The 16,409-nt window shown below is 41.6% G+C and overlaps 7 non-coding genes across 7 annotated transcripts; all 7 read right to left on the bottom strand.

Annotated features, from left to right (window-relative positions):
- Window positions 1–1,669: 1,669 nt before the first annotated feature.
- Window positions 1,670–1,755, bottom strand: TRNAY-GUA (transfer RNA tyrosine (anticodon GUA)). Its single transcript is given in 2 exon segments — window positions 1,670–1,705; window positions 1,719–1,755. It is a non-coding gene; the product is annotated as a tRNA-Tyr (tRNA).
- A 560-nt stretch (window positions 1,756–2,315) lies between these two features.
- On the bottom strand, window positions 2,316–2,401 carry TRNAY-GUA (transfer RNA tyrosine (anticodon GUA)). The gene is given in 2 exon segments: window positions 2,316–2,351; window positions 2,365–2,401. It is a non-coding gene; the product is annotated as a tRNA-Tyr (tRNA).
- A 1,834-nt stretch (window positions 2,402–4,235) lies between these two features.
- TRNAY-GUA (transfer RNA tyrosine (anticodon GUA)) lies at window positions 4,236–4,321 on the bottom strand. The gene is given in 2 exon segments: window positions 4,236–4,271; window positions 4,285–4,321. It is a non-coding gene; the product is annotated as a tRNA-Tyr (tRNA).
- Window positions 4,322–7,244: 2,923 nt separating this feature from the next.
- Window positions 7,245–7,330, bottom strand: TRNAY-GUA (transfer RNA tyrosine (anticodon GUA)). Its single transcript is given in 2 exon segments — window positions 7,245–7,280; window positions 7,294–7,330. It is a non-coding gene; the product is annotated as a tRNA-Tyr (tRNA).
- A 1,806-nt stretch (window positions 7,331–9,136) lies between these two features.
- Window positions 9,137–9,222, bottom strand: TRNAY-GUA (transfer RNA tyrosine (anticodon GUA)). Its single transcript is given in 2 exon segments — window positions 9,137–9,172; window positions 9,186–9,222. It is a non-coding gene; the product is annotated as a tRNA-Tyr (tRNA).
- A 2,406-nt stretch (window positions 9,223–11,628) lies between these two features.
- On the bottom strand, window positions 11,629–11,714 carry TRNAY-GUA (transfer RNA tyrosine (anticodon GUA)). Its single transcript is given in 2 exon segments — window positions 11,629–11,664; window positions 11,678–11,714. It is a non-coding gene; the product is annotated as a tRNA-Tyr (tRNA).
- A 3,062-nt stretch (window positions 11,715–14,776) lies between these two features.
- Window positions 14,777–14,862, bottom strand: TRNAY-GUA (transfer RNA tyrosine (anticodon GUA)). The gene is given in 2 exon segments: window positions 14,777–14,812; window positions 14,826–14,862. It is a non-coding gene; the product is annotated as a tRNA-Tyr (tRNA).
- Window positions 14,863–16,409: the final 1,547 nt, after the last annotated feature.

A 16,409-nucleotide genomic window follows, 5' to 3' on the forward strand; every position in this document is an offset into this window, starting at 1 on the left:
TGACCACCATACTAAGGGGGAAAAGTTGAAAGGCGGCGCCTCACAGGCCATCTCCTCAGAGTATTCAGCCGTGTTGGGCCTTGACAATATTTTAATATCTTGGATGGTGTATAGTGTTCTCTCATTTCCCTTGAGAAATCAAGATTGTCAAGGGGATTCTGCTGTTTTGCCAGTTCATAGCAAGAGATGGGGATCCAAAACACAAGACAGGAAACCAATGAAGATTCGTGTTGGACAGAAAAATAACGTGGCCACAGCCTCAAAGCAAAAGGCATCTATTTTCAGTGATGAAATATAATATAATTATAAATTGTCTGTTATTTTACTTTCCAAGTATTTTACTTTCCAAGTATTCAATAAAATGTGCATTTGGCAAGAGTCCTTCGAGCCGGATTTGAACCAGCGACCTAAGGATGCCTGTTTTACCACTACAGTCCTCCGCTCTAACAACTGAGCTATCGAAGGCTTGGCAAATCAACTCTAGCAAACTCAATACGAGCTTCCACTTCAACCGTCGACATTCAAACATCTCTTGCACTTCGTGCAAAATACTACAAATTTGGCTTGTGAGGTTCCCGAATTGAGTAAAAGCACATCAGTTCCCAATTAAAAAAATGCCCCCTCCGCAGTCTCCCGCATGTTACTGACCACCATACTAAGGGGGAAAAGTTGAAAGGCGGCACCTCACAGGCCATCTCCTCAGAGTATTCAGCCGCGTTGGGCCTTGACAATATTTTAATATCTTGGATGGTGTATAGTGTTCTCTCATTTCCCTTGAGAAATCAAGATTGTCAAGGGGATTCTGCTGTTTTGCCAGTTCATAGCAAGAGATGGGGATCCAAAACACCTCACAGGAAACCAATGAAGATTTGTGTTGGACAGAAAAATAACGTGGTCACAGCCTCAAAGCAAAAGGCATCTATTTTCAGTGATGAAATATAATATAATTATAAATTGTCTGTTATTTTACTTTCCAAGTATTTTACTTTCCAAGTATTCAATAAAATGTGCATTTGGCAAAAGTCCTTTGAGCCTGATTTGAACCAGCGACCTAAGGATGCCTGTTTTACCACTACAGTCCTCCGCTCTACCAACTGAGCTATCGAAGGCTTGGCAAAGCAGTCTCTAGCAAGCTCAATACGAGCTTCCACTTCAACCGTCGACATTCAAACATCTCTTGCAATTCGTGCAAAATACTACAAATTTGGCTTGTGAGGTTCCCGAATTGAGTAAAAGCACATCAGTTCACAATTAAAAAAATGACGCCCTCCGCAGTCTCCCGCATGTTACTGACCACCATACAAAGGAGGAAAAGTTGAAAGGCGGCGCCTCACAGGCCATCTCCTCAGAGTATTCATCAGTGTTTGGCCTTGACAATATTTTAATATCTTGGATGGTGTATAGTGTTCTCCCATTTCCCTTGAGAAATCAAGATTGTCAAGGGGATTCTGCTGTTTTGTCAGTTCATAGCAAGAGATGGGGATCCAAAATACCTCACAGGAAACCAACGAAGATTGGTGTCGGACAGAAAAATAACGTGGCCACAGCCTCAAAGCAAAAGGCATCTATTTTCAGTGATGAAATATAACATAATTATAAATTGTCTGTTATTTTACTTTCCAAGTATTTTACTTTCCAAGTATTCAATAAAATGTGCATTTGGCAAAAGTCCTTCGAGCCGGATTTGAACCAGCGACCTAAGGATGCCTGTTTTACCACTACAGTCCTCCGCTCTACCAACTGAGCTATCGAAGGCTTGGCAAAGCAGTCTCTAGCAAGCTCAATACGAGCTTCCACTTCAACCGTCGACATTCAAACATCTCTTGCAATTCGTGCAAAATACTACAAATTTGGCTTGTGAGGTTCCCGAATTGAGTAAAAGCACATCAGTTCCCAATTAAAAAAATGACCCCCTCCGCAGTCTCCCGCATGTTAATGACCACCATACTAAGGGGGAAAAGTTGAAAGGCGGCGCCTCACAGGCCATCTCCTCAGAGTATTCAGCCGTGTTGGGCCTTGACAATATTTTAATATCTTGGATGGTGTATAGTGTTCTCTCATTTCCCTTGAGAAATCAAGATTGTCAAGGGGATTCTGCTGTTTTGCCAGTTCATAGCAAGAGATGGGGATCCAAAACACAAGACAGGAAACCAATGAAGATTCGTGTTGGACAGAAAAATAACGTGGCCACAGCCTCAAAGCAAAAGGCATCTATTTTCAGTGATGAAATATAATATAATTATAAATTGTCTGTTATTTTACTTTCCAAGTATTTTACTTTCCAAGTATTCAATAAAATGTGCATTTGGCAAGAGTCCTTCGAGCCGGATTTGAACCAGCGACCTAAGGATGCCTGTTTTACCACTACAGTCCTCCGCTCTACCAACTGAGCTATCGAAGGCTTGGCAAATCAACTCTAGCAAACTCAATACGAGCTTCCACTTCAACCGTCGACTTGTAAACATCTCTTGCAATTTGTGCAAAATACTACAAATTTGGCTTGTGAGGTTCCCGAATTGAGTAAAAGCACATCAGTTCCCAATTAAAAAAATGCCCCCTCCGCAGTCTCCCGCATGTTACTGACCACCATACTAAGGGGGAAAAGTTGAAAGGCGGCACCTCACAGGCCATCTCCTCAGAGTATTCAGCCGCGTTGGGCCTTGACAATATTTTAATATCTTGGATGGTGTATAGTGTTCTCTCCTTTCCCTTGAGAAATCAAGATTGTCAAGGGGATTCTGCTGTTTTGCCAGTTCATAGCAAGAGATGGGGATCCAAAACACCTCACAGGAAACCAATGAAGATTCGTGTTGGACAGAAAAATAACGTGGTCACAGCCTCAAAGCAAAAGGCATCTATTTTCAGTGATGAAATATAATATAATTATAAATTGTCTGTTATTTTACTTTCCAAGTATTTTACTTTCCAAGTATTCAATAAAATGTGCATTTGGCAAAAGTCCTTCGAGCCTGATTTGAACCAGCTACCTAAGGATGCCTGTTTTACCACTACAGTCCTCCGCTCTACCAACTGAGCTATCGAAGGCTTGGCAAAGCAGTCTCTAGCAAGCTCAATACGAGCTTCCACTTCAACCGTCGACATTCAAACATCTCTTGCAATTCGTGCAAAATACTACAAATTTGGCTTGTGAGGTTCCCGAATTGAGTAAAAGCACATCAGTTCACAATTAAAAAAATGACCCCCTCCGCAGTCTCCCGCATGTTACTGACCACCATACAAAGGAGGAAAAGTTGAAAGGCGGCGCCTCACAGGCCATCTCCTCAGAGTATTCATCAGTGTTTGGCCTTGACAATATTTTAATATCTTGGATGGTGTATAGTGTTCTCCCATTTCCCTTGAGAAATCAAGATTGTCAAGGGGATTCTGCTGTTTTGTCAGTTCATAGCAAGAGATGGGGATCCAAAATACCTCACAGGAAACCAACGAAGATTGGTGTCGGACAGAAAAATAACGTGGCCACAGCCTCAAAGCAAAAGGCATCTATTTTCAGTGATGAAATATAACATAATTATAAATTGTCTGTTATTTTACTTTCCAAGTATTTTACTTTCCAAGTATTCAATAAAATGTGCATTTGGCAAAAGTCCTTCGAGCCGGATTTGAACCAGCGACCTAAGGATGCCTGTTTTACCACTACAGTCCTCCGCTCTACCAACTGAGCTATAGAAGGCTTGGCAAATAGCTCTCTAGCAAACTCAATACGAGCTTCCACTTCAACCGTCGACTTGTAAACATCTCTTGCAATTCGTGCAAAATACTACAAATTTGGCTTATGATGTTCCCGAATTGAGTAAAAGCACATCAGTTCCCAATTAAAAAAATGACCCCCTCCACAGTCTCCTGCATGTTACTGACCACCATACTAAGGGGGAAAAGTTGAATTGCGGCGCCTCACAGGCCATCTCCTCAGAGTATTCAGCCGTGTTGGGCCTTGACAATATTTTAATATCTTGGATGGTGTATACTGTTCTCTCATTTCCCTTGAGAAATCAAGATTGTCAAGGGGATTCTGCTGTTTTGCCAGTTCATAGCAAGAGATGGGGATCCGAAACACCTCACAGGAAACCAATGAAGATTGGTGTTGGACAGAAACATAACGTGGCCACAGCCTCAAAGCAAAAGGCATCTATTTTCAGTGATGAAATATAATATAATTATAAATTGTCTGTTATTTTACTTTCCAAGTATTCAATAAAATTTGCATTTGGCAAAAGTCCTTCGAGCCGGATTTGAACCAGCGACCTAAGGATGCCTGTTTTACCACTACAGTCCTCCACTCTACCAACTGAGCTATCGAAGGCTTGGCAAATCTTTCTCTAGCAAACTCCATACGAGCTTCCACTTCAACCGTCGACTTGTAAACATCTCTTGCAATTCGTGCAAAATACTACAAATTTGGCTTGTGAGGTTCCCGAATTGAGTAAAAGCACATCAGTTCCCAATTAAAAAAATGACCCCCTCCGCAGTCTCCCGCATGTTAATGACCACCATACTAAGGGGGAAAAGTTGAAAGGCGGCGCCTCACCGGCCATCTCCTCAGAGTATTCAGCCGTGTTGGGCCTTGACAATATTTTAATATCTTGGATGGTGTATAGTGTTCTCTCATTTCCCTTGAGAAATCAAGATTGTCAAGGGGATTCTGCTGTTTTGCCAGTTCATAGCAAGAGATGGGGATCCAAAACACCTGACAGGAAACCAATGAAGATTCGTGTTGGACAGAAACATAACGTGGCGACAGCCTCAAAGCAAAAGGCATCTATTTTCAGTGATGAAATATAATATAATTATAAATTGTCTGTTATTTTATTTTCCAAGCATTTTACTTTCCAAGAATTCAATAAAATGTGCATTTGGCAAAAGTCCTTTGAGCCGGATTTGAACCAGCGACCTAAGGATGCCTGTTTTACCACTACAGTCCTCTGCTCTATCAACTGAGCTATCGAAGGCTTGGCAAATCAGTCTCTAGCAAGCTCAATACGAGCTTCCACTTCAACCGTCGACATTCAAACATCTTGTGCAATTTGTGCAAAATACTACAAATTTGGCTTGTGAGGTTCCCGGATTGAGTGAAAGCACATCAGTTCACAATTAAAAAAATGACCCCCTCCGCAGTCTCCCGCATGTTGCTGACCACCATACTAAGGGGGAAAAGTTGAAAGGCGGCGCCTCACAGGCCATCTCCTCAGAGTATTCAGCCGTGTTGGGCCTTGACAATATTTTAATATCTTGGATGGTGTATAGTGTTCTCTCATTTCCCTTGAGAAATCAAGATTGTCAAGGGGATTCTGCTGTTTTGCCAGTTCATAGTAAGAGATTGGGATCCAAAACACCTCACATGAAACCAATGAAGATTCGTGTTGGACAGAAACATAACGTGGCCACAGCCTCAAAGCAACAGGCATCTATTTTCAGTGATGAAATATAATATAATTATAAATTGTCTGTTATTTTACTTTCCAAGTATTTTACTTTCCAAGTATTCAATAAAATTTGCATTTGGCAAAAGTCCTTCGAGCCGGATTTGAACCAGCGACCTAAGGATGCCCGTTGTACCACTACAGTCCTCCGCTCTACCAACCGCTCTACCAACCAGAGTATTCAGCTGTGTTGGGCCTTGACAATATTTTAATATCTTGGATGGTGTATAGTGTTCTCTCATTTCCCTTGAGAAATCAAGATTGTCAAGGGGATTCTGCTGTTTTGCCAGTTCATAGCAAGAGATGGGGATCCAAAACACCTGACAGGAAACCAATGAAGATTCGTGTTGGACAGAAACATAACGTGGCGACAGCCTCAAAGCAAAAGGCATCTATTTTCAGTGATGAAATATAATAAAATTATAAATTGTCTGTTATTTTATTTTCCAAGCATTTTACTTTCCAAGAATTCAATAAAATGTGCATTTGGCAAAAGTCCTTTGAGCCGGATTTGAACCAGCGACCTAAGGATGCCTGTTTTACCACTACAGTCCTCTGCTCTATCAACTGAGCTATCGAAGGCTTGGCAAATCAGTCTCTAGCAAGCTCAATACGAGCTTCCACTTCAACCGTCGACATTCAAACATCTCTTGCAATTTGTGCAAAATACTACAAATTTGGCTTGTGAGGTTCCCGGATTGAGTGAAAGCACATCAGTTCACAATTAAAAAAATGACCCCCTCCGCAGTCTCCCGCATGTTGCTGACCACCATACTAAGGGGGAAAAGTTGAAAGGCGGCGCCTCACAGGCCATCTCCTCAGAGTATTCAGCCGTGTTGGGCCTTGACAATATTTTAATATCTTGGATGGTGTATAGTGTTCTCTCATTTCCCTTGAGAAATCAAGATTGTCAAGGGGATTCTGCTGTTTTGCCAGTTCATAGCAAGAGATGGGGATCCAAAACACCTCACATGAAACCAATGAAGATTCGTGTTGGACAGAAACATAACGTGGCCACAGCCTCAAAGCAACAGGCATCTATTTTCAGTGATGAAATATAATATAATTATAAATTGTCTGTTATTTTACTTTCCAAGTATTTTACTTTCCAAGTATTGAATAAAATTTGCATTTGGCAAAAGTCCTTCGAGCCGGATTTGAACCAGCGCCCTAAGGATGCCCGTTTGCAAACAGTTGCCTGTTTTATCACTACAGTCCTCCCCTCTACCAACTGAGCTATCGAAGGCTTGGCAAACCGTTCTCTAGCAAGCTCAATTCGAGCTTCCACTTCAACCGTCGACATGCAAACATCTCTTGCAATTCGTGCAAAATACTACAAATTTGGCTTGTGAGGTTCCCGAATTGAGTAAAAGCACATCAGTTCCCAATTAAAAAAATGACCGCCTCCGCAGTCTCCCGCATGTTACTGACCACCATACTAAGGAGGAAAAGTTGAAAGGCAGCGCCTCACAGGCCATCTCCTCAGAGTATTCATCAGTGTTCGGCCTTGACAATATTTTAATATCTTGGATGGTGTATAGTGTTCTCCCATTTCCCTTGAGAAATCAAGATTGTCAAGGGGATTCTGCTGTTTTGTCAGTTCATAGCAAGAGATGGGGATCCAAAACACATCACAGGAAACCAACGAAGATTGGTGTCGGACAGAAAAATAACGTGGCCACAGCCTCAAAGCAAAAGGCATCTATTTTCAGTGATGAAATATAATATAATTATAAATTGTCTGTTATTTTACTTTCCAAGTATTTTACTTTCCAAGTATTCAATAAAATGTGCATTTGGCAAAAGTCCTTCGAGCCGGATTTGAACCAGCGACCTAAGGATGCCTGTTTTACCACTACAGTCCTCCGCTCTACCAACTGAGCTATCGAAGGCTTGGCAAATCATTCTCTAGCAAACTCAATACGAGCTTCCACTTCAACCGTCGACTTGTAAACATCTCTTGCAGATCGTGCAAAATACTACAAATTTGGCTTGTGAGGTTCCCGAATTAAGTAAAAGCACATCAGTTCCCAATTAAAAAAATGACCCCCTCCGCAGTCTCCCGCATGTTAATGACCACCATACTAAGGGGGAGAAGTTGAAAGGCGGCGCCTCACAGGCCATCTCCTCAGAGTATTCAGCCGTGTTGGGCCTTGACAATATTTTAATATCTTGGATGGTGTATAGTGTTCTCTCATTTCCCTTGAGAAATCAAGATTGTCAAGGGGATTCTGCTGTTTTGCCAGGGCATAGCAAGAGATGGGGATCCAAAACACCTGACAGGAAACCAATGAAGATTCGTGTTGGACAGAAAAATAACGTGGCCACAGCCTCAAAGCAAAAGGCATCTATTTTCAGTGATGAAATATCATATAATTATAAATTGTCTGTTATTTTACTTTCCAAGTATTTTACTTTCCAAGAATTCAATAAAATGTGCATTTGGCAAAAGTCCTTTGAGCCGGATTTGAACCAGCGACGAGCTATCGAAGGCTTGGCAAATCATTCTCTAGCAAACTCAATACGAGCTTCCACTTCAACCGTCGACTTGTAAACATCTCTTGCAATTCGTGCAAAATACTACAAATTTTGCTTGTGAGGTTCCCGAATTGAGTAAAAGCACATCAGTTCCCAATTAAAAAAATGACCCCCTCCGCAGTCTCCCGCATGTTACTGACCACCATACTAAGGGGGAAAAGTTGAAAGGCGCGCCTCACAGGCCATCTCCTCAGAGTATTCAGCCGTGTTGGTCCTTGACAATATTTTAATATCTTGCATGGTGTATAGTGTTCTCCCATTTCCCTTGAGAAATCAAGATTGTCAAGGGGATTCTGCTGTTTTGCCAGTTCATAGCAAGAGATGGGGATCCAAAACACCTCACAGGAAACCAATGAAGATTCGTGTTGGACAGAAAAATAACGTGGTCACAGCCTCAAAGCAAAAGGCATCTATTTTCAGTGATGAAATATAATATAATTATAAATTGTCTGTTATTTTACTTTCCAAGTATTTTACTTTCCAAGCATTCAATAAAATGTGCATTTGGCAAAAGGCCTTCGAGCCGGGTTTGAACCAGCGACCTAAGGATGCCTGTTTTAACACTACAGTCCTCCGCTCTACCAACTGAGCTATCGAAGGCTTGGCAAATCAGTCTCTAGCAAGCTCAATACGAGCTTCCACTTCAACCGTCGACATTCAAACATCTCTTGCAATTCGTGCAAAATACTACAAATTTGGCTTGTGAGGTTCCCGAATTGAGTAAAAGCACATCAGTTCACAATTAAAAAAATGACCCCCTCCGCAGTCTCCCGCATGTTACTGACCACCATACTAAGGAGGAAAAGTTGAAAGGCGGCGCCTCACAGGCCATCTCCTCAGAGTATTCATCAGTGTTCGGCCTTGACAATATTTTAATATCTTGGATGGTGTATAGTGTTCTCCCATTTCCCTTGAGAAATCAAGATTGTCAAGGGGATTCTGCTGTTTTGTCAGTTCATAGCAAGAGATGGGGATCCAAAATACCTCACAGGAAACCAACGAAGATTGGTGTCGGACAGAAAAATAACGTGGCCACAGCCTCAAAGCAAAAGGCATCTATTTTCAGTGATGAAATATAATATAATTATAAATTGTCTGTTATTTTACTTTCCAAGTATTTTACTTTCCAAGTATTCAATAAAATGTGCATTTGGCAAAAGTCCTTCGAGCCGGATTTGAACCAGCGACCTAAGGATGCCTGTTTTACCACTACAGTCCTCAGCTCTACCAACTGAGCTATCGAAGGCTTGGCAAATCATTCTCTAGCAAACTCAATACGAGCTTCCACTTCAACCGTCGACTTGTAAACATCTCTTGCAGATCGTGCAAAATACTACAAATTTGGCTTGTGAGGTTCCCGAATTGAGTAAAAGCACATCAGTTCCCAATTAAAAAAATGACCCCCTCCGCAGTCTCCCGCATGTTAATGACCACCATACTAAGGGGGAGAAGTTGAAAGGCGGCGCCTCACAGGCCATCTCCTCAGAGTATTCAGCCGTGTTGGGCCTTGACAATATTTTAATATCTTGGATGGTGTATAGTGTTCTCTCATTTCCCTTGAGAAATCAAGATTGTCAAGGGGATTCTGCTGTTTTGCCAGGGCATAGCAAGAGATGGGGATCCAAAACACCTGACAGGAAACCAATGAAGATTCGTGTTGGACAGAAAAATAACGTGGCCACAGCCTCAAAGCAAAAGGCATCTATTTTCAGTAATGAAATATAATATAATTATAAATTGTCTGTTATTTTACTTTCCAAGTATTTTACTTTCCAAGTATTCAATAAAATGTGCATTTGGTAAAAGTCCTTTGAGCCGGATTTGAACCAGCGACGAGCTATCGAAGGCTTGGCAAATCATTCTCTAGCAAACTCAATACAAGCTTCCACTTCAACCGTCGACTTGTAAACATCTCTTGCAATTCGTGCAAAATACTACAAATTTGGCTTGTGAGGTTCCCGAATTGAGTAAAAGCACATCAGTTCACAATTAAAAAAATGACCCCCTCCGCAGTCTCCCGCATGTTACTGACCACTATACTAAGGGGGAAAAGTTGAAAGGCGCGCCTCACAGGCCATCTCCTCAGAGTATTCAGCCGTGTTGGTCCTTGACAATATTTTAATATCTTGGATGGTGTATAGTGTTCTCCCATTTCCCTTGAGAAATCAAGATTGTCAAGGGGATTCTGCTGTTTTCTCAGTTCATAGCAAGAGATGGGGATCCAAAATACCTCACAGGAAACCAACGAAGATTGGTGTCGGACAGAAAAATAACGTGGCCACAGCCTCAAAGCAAAAGGCATCTATTTTCAGTGATGAAATATCATATAATTATAAATTGTCTGTTATTTTACTTTCCAAGTATTTTACTTTCCAAGAATTCAATAAAATGTGCATTTGGCAAAAGTCCTTTGAGCCGGATTTGAACCAGCGACGAGCTATCGAAGGCTTGGCAAATCATTCTCTAGCAAACTCAATACGAGCTTCCACTTCAACCGTCGACTTGTAAACATCTCTTGCAATTCTTGCAAAATACTACAAATTTGGCTTCTGAGGTTCCCGAATTGAGTAAAAGCACATCAGTTCCCAATTAAAAAAATGACCCCCTCCGCAGTCTCCCGCATGTTACTGACCACCATACTAAGGGGGAAAAGTTGAAAGGCGCGCCTCACAGGCCATCTCCTCAGAGTATTCAGCCGTGTTGGTCCTTGACAATATTTTAATATCTTGCATGGTGTATAGTGTTCTCCCATTTCCCTTGAGAAATCAAGATTGTCAAGGGGATTCTGCTGTTTTGCCAGTTCATAGCAAGAGATGGGGATCCAAAACACCTCACAGGAAACCAATGAAGATTCGTGTTGGACAGACAAATAACGTGGTCACAGCCTCAAAGCAAAAGGCATCTATTTTCAGTGATGAAATATAATATAATTATAAATTGTCTGTTATTTTACTTTCCAAGTATTTTACTTTCCAAGCATTCAATAAAATGTGCATTTGGCAAAAGGCCTTCGAGCCGGGTTTGAACCAGCAACCTAAGGATGCCTCTTTTACCACTACAGTCCTCCGCTCTACCAACTGAGCTATCGAAGGCTTGGCAAATCAGTCTCTAGCAAGCTCAATACAAGCTTCCACTTCAACCGTCGACATTCAAACATCTCTTGCAATTCGTGCAAAATACTACAAATTTGGCTTGTGAGGTTCCCGAATTGAGTAAAAGCACATCAGTTCACAATTAAAAAAATGACCCCCTCCGCAGTCTCCCGCATGTTACTGACCACCATACTAAGGAGGAAAAGTTGAAAGGCGGCGCCTCACAGGCCATCTCCTCAGAGTATTCATCAGTGTTCGGCCTTGACAATATTTTAATATCTTGGATGGTGTATAGTGTTCTCCCATTTCCCTTGAGAAATCAAGATTGTCAAGGGGATTCTGCTGTTTTGTCAGTTCATAGCAAGAGATGGGGATCCAAAATACCTCACAGGAAACCAACGAAGATTGGTGTCGGACAGAAAAATAACGTGGCCACAGCCTCAAAGCAAAAGGCATCTATTTTCAGTGATGAAATATAATATAATTATAAATTGTCTGTTATTTTACTTTCCAAGTATTTTACTTTCCAAGTATTCAATAAAATGTGCATTTGGCAAAAGTCCTTCGAGCCGGATTTGAACCAGCGACCTAAGGATGCCTGTTTTACCACTACAGTCCTCCGCTCTACCAACTGAGCTATCGAAGGCTTGGCAAATCATTCTCTAGCAAACTCAATACGAGCTTCCAGCTTCCACTTCAACCGTCGACATTCAAACATCTCTTGCAGATCGTGCAAAATACTACAAATTTGGCTTGTGAGGTTCCCGAATTGAGTAAAAGCACATCAGTTCCCAATTAAAAAAATGACCCCCTCCGCAGTCTCCCGCATGTTAATGACCACCATACTAAGGGGGAGAAGTTGAAAGGCGGCGCCTCACAGGCCATCTCCTCAGAGTATTCAGCCGTGTTGGGCCTTGACAATATTTTAATATCTTGGATGGTGTATAGTGTTCTCTCATTTCCCTTGAGAAATCAAGATTGTCAAGGGGATTCTGCTGTTTTGCCAGGTCATAGCAAGAGATGGGGATCCAAAAAAAACCTGACAGGAAACCAATGAAGATTCGTGTTGGACAGAAAAATAACGTGGCCACAGCCTCAAAGCAAAAGGCATCTATTTTCAGTGATGAAATATAATATAATTATAAATTGTCTGTTATTTTACTTTCCAAGTATTTTACTTTCCAAGTATTCAATAAAATGTGCATTTGGCAAAAGTCCTTTGAGCCGGATTTGAACCAGCGACGAGCTATCGAAGGCTTGGCAAATCATTCTCTAGCAAACTCAATACAAGCTTCCACTTCAACCGTCGACTTGTAAACATCTCTTGCAGATCGTGTAAAATACTACAAATTTGGCTTGTGAGGTTCCCGAATTGAGTAAAAGCACATCAGTTCCCAATTAAAAAAATGACCCCCTCCGCAGTCTCCCGCATGTTACTGACCACCATACTAAGGGGGAAAAGTTGAAAGGCGGCGCCTCACAGGCCATCTCCTCAGAGTATTCAACCGTGTTGGGCCTTGACAATATTTTAATATCTTGGATGGTGTATAGTGTTCTCTCTTTTCCCTTGAGAAATCAAGATTGTCAAGGGGATTCTGCTGTTTTGCCAGTTCATAGCAAGAGATGGGGATCCAAAACACCTCACAGGAAACCAATGAAGATTGGTGTTGGACAGAAACATAACGTGGCCACAGCCTCAAAGCAAAAGGCATCTATTTTGAGTGATGAAATATAATATAATTATAAATTGTCTGTTATTTTATTTTCCAAGTATTTTACTTTCCAAGTATTCAATAAAATTTGCATTTGGCAAAAGTCCTTCAATCTGGATTTGAACCAGCGACCTAAGGATGCCTGTTTTACCACTACAGTCCTCTGCTCTACCAACTGAGCTATCGAAGGCTTGGCACATCATTCTCTAGCAAGCTCAATACGAGCTTCCACTTCAACCGTCGACATTCAAACATCTCTTGCAATTCGTGCAAAATACTACAAATTTGGCTTGTGAGGTTCCCGAATTGAGTAAAAGCACATCAGTTCACAATTAAAAAAATGACCCCCTCCGCAGTCTCCCGCATGTTACTGACCACCATACTAAGGAGGAAAAGTTGAAAGGCGGCGCCTCACAGGCCATCTCCTCAGAGTATTCATCAGTGTTCGGCCTTGACAATATTTTAATATCTTGGATGGTGTATAGTGTTCTCCCATTTCCCTTGAGAAATCAAGATTGTCAAGGGGATTCTGCTGTTTTGCCAGTTCATAGCAAGAGATGGGGATCCAAAACACCTCACAGGAAACCAATGAAGATTCGTGTTGGACAGAAAAATAACGTGGTCACAGCCTCAAAGCAAAAGGCATCTATTTTCAGTGATGAAATATAATATAATTATAAATTGTCTGTTATTTTACTTTCCAAGTATTTTACTTTCCAAGCATTCAATAAAATGTGCATTTGGCAAAAGGCCTTCGAGCCGGGTTTGAACCAGCGACCTAAGGATGCCTGTTTTACCACTACAGTCCTCCGCTCTACCAACTGAGCTATCGAAGGCTTGGCAAATCAGTCTCTAGCAAGCTCAATACGAGCTTCCACTTCAACCGTCGACATTCAAACATCTCTTGCAATTCGTGCAAAATACTACAAATTTGGCTTGTGAGGTTCCCGAATTGAGTAAAAGCACATCAGTTCACAATTAAAAAAATGACCCCCTCCGCAGTCTCCCGCATGTTACTGACCACCATACTAAGGGGGAGAAGTTGAAAGGCGGCGCCTCACAGGCCATCTCCTCAGAGTATTCAGCCGTGTTGGGCCTTGACAATATTTTAATATCTTGGATGGTGTATAGTGTTCTCTCATTTCCCTTGAGAAATCAAGATTGTCAAGGGGATTCTGCTGTTTTGCCTGGTCATAGCAAGAGATGGGGATCCAAAACACCTGACAGGAAACCAATGAAGATTCGTGTTGGACAGAAAAATAACGTGGCCACAGCCTCAAAGCAAAAGGCATCTATTTTCAGTGATGAAATATAATATAATTATAAATTGTCTGTTATTTTACTTTCCAAGTATTTTACTTTCCAAGTATTCAATAAAATGTGCATTTGGCAAAAGTCCTTTGAGCCGGATTTGAACCAGCGACGAGCTATCGAAGGCTTGGCAAATCATTCTCTAGCAAAATCAATACAAGCTTCCACTTCAACCGTCGACTTGTAAACATCTCTTGCAATTCGTGCAAAATACTACAAATTTGGCTTGTGAGGTTCCCGAATTGAGTAAAAGCACATCAGTTCACAATTAAAAAAATGACCCCCTCCGCAGTCTCCCGCATGTTACTGACCACCATACTAAGGGGGAAAAGTTGAAAGGCGCGCCTCACAGGCCATCTCCTCAGAGTATTCAGCCGTGTTGGTCCTTGACAATATTTTAATATCTTGGATGGTGTATAGTGTTCTCCCATTTCCCTTGAGAAATCAAGATTGTCAAGGGGATTCTGCTGTTTTGTCAGTTCATAGCAAGAGATGGGGAACCAAAATACCTCACAGGAAACCAACGAAGATTGGTGTCGGACAGAAAAATAACGTGGCCACAGCCTCAAAGCAAAAGGCATCTATTTTCAGTGATGAAATATAATATAATTATAAATTGTCTGTTATTTTACTTTCCAAGTATTTTACTTTCCAAGTATTCAATAAAATGTGCATTTGGCAAAAGTCCTTCGAGCCGGATTTGAACCAGCGACCTAAGGATGCCTGTTTTACCACTACAGTCCTCCACTCTACCAACTGAGCTATCGAAGGCTTGGCAGATCATTCTCTAGCAAACTCAATACGAGTTTCCACTTCAACCGTCGACTTGTAAACATCTCTTGCAGATCGTGCAAAATACTACAAATTTGGCTTGTGAGGTTCCCGAATTGAGTAAAAGCACATCAGTTCCCAATTAAAAAAATGACCCCCTCCGCAGTCTCCCGCATGTTACTGACCACCATACTAAGGGGGAAAAGTTGAAAGGCGGCGCCTCACAGGCCATCTCCTCAGAGTATTCATCCGTGTTGGGCCTTGACAATATTTTAATATCTTGGATGGTGTATAGTGTTCTCTCTTTTCCCTTGAGAAATCAAGATTGTCAAGGGGATTCTGCTGTTTTGCCAGTTCATAGCAAGAGATGGGGATCCAAAACACCTCACAGGAAACCAATGAAGATTGGTGTTGGACAGAAACATAACGTGGCCACAGCCTCAAAGCAAAAGGCATCTATTTTCAGTAATGAAATATAATATAATTATAAATTGTCTGTTATTTTATTTTCCAAGTATTTTACTTTCCAAGTATTCAATAAAATTTGCATTTGGCGTAAAAGTCCTTCAATCTGGATTTGAACCAGCGACCTAAGGATGCCTGTTTTACCACTACAGTCCTCAGCTCTACCAACTGAGCTATCGAAGGCTTGGCAAATCATTCTCTAGCAAACTCAATACGAGCTTCCACTTCAACCGTCGACTTGTAAACATCTCTTGCAGATCGTGCAAAATACTACAAATTTGGCTTGTGAGGTTCCCGAATTGAGTAAAAGCACATCAGTTCCCAATTAAAAAAATGACCCCCTCCGCAGTCTCCCGCATGTTAATGACCACCATACTAAGGGGGAGAAGTTGAAAGGCGGCGCCTCACAGGCCATCTCCTCAGAGTATTCAGCCGTGTTGGGCCTTGACAATATTTTAATATCTTGGATGGTGTATAGTGTTCTCTCATTTCCCTTGAGAAATCAAGATTGTCAAGGGGATTCTGCTGTTTTGTCAGTTCATAGCAAGAGATAGCAAAATACCTCACAGGAAACCAACGAAGATTGGTGTTGGACAGAAACATAACGTGGCCACAGCCTCAAAGCAAAAGGCATCTATTTTCAGTGATGAAATATAATATAATTATAAATTGTCTGTTATTTTATTTTCCAAGTATTTTACTTTCCAAGTATTCAATAAAATTTGCATTTGGCAAAAGTCCTTCGAGCCAGATTTGAACCAGCGACCTAAGGATGCCTGTTTTACCACTACAGTCCTCCGCTCTACCAACTGAGCTATCGAAGGCTTGGCAAATCATTCTCTAGCAAACTCAATACGAGCTTCCACTTCAACCGTCGACTTGTAAACATCTCTTGCAATTCGTGCAAAATACTACAAATTTGGCTTGTGAGGTTCCCGAATTGAGTAAAAGCACATCAGTTCCCAATTAAAAAAATGACCCCCTCTGCAGTCTCCCGCATGTTAATGACCACCATACTAAGGGGGAGAAGTTGAAAGGCGGCGCCTCACAGGCCATCTCCTCAGAGTATTCAGCCGTGTTGG

The sequence above is a fragment of the Ambystoma mexicanum genome, chromosome 1p (genome assembly GCF_040938575.1).
Source record: "Ambystoma mexicanum isolate Mex_15411 chromosome 1p, UKY_AmexF1_1, whole genome shotgun sequence".
NCBI lineage: Eukaryota > Metazoa > Chordata > Amphibia > Caudata > Ambystomatidae > Ambystoma > Ambystoma mexicanum.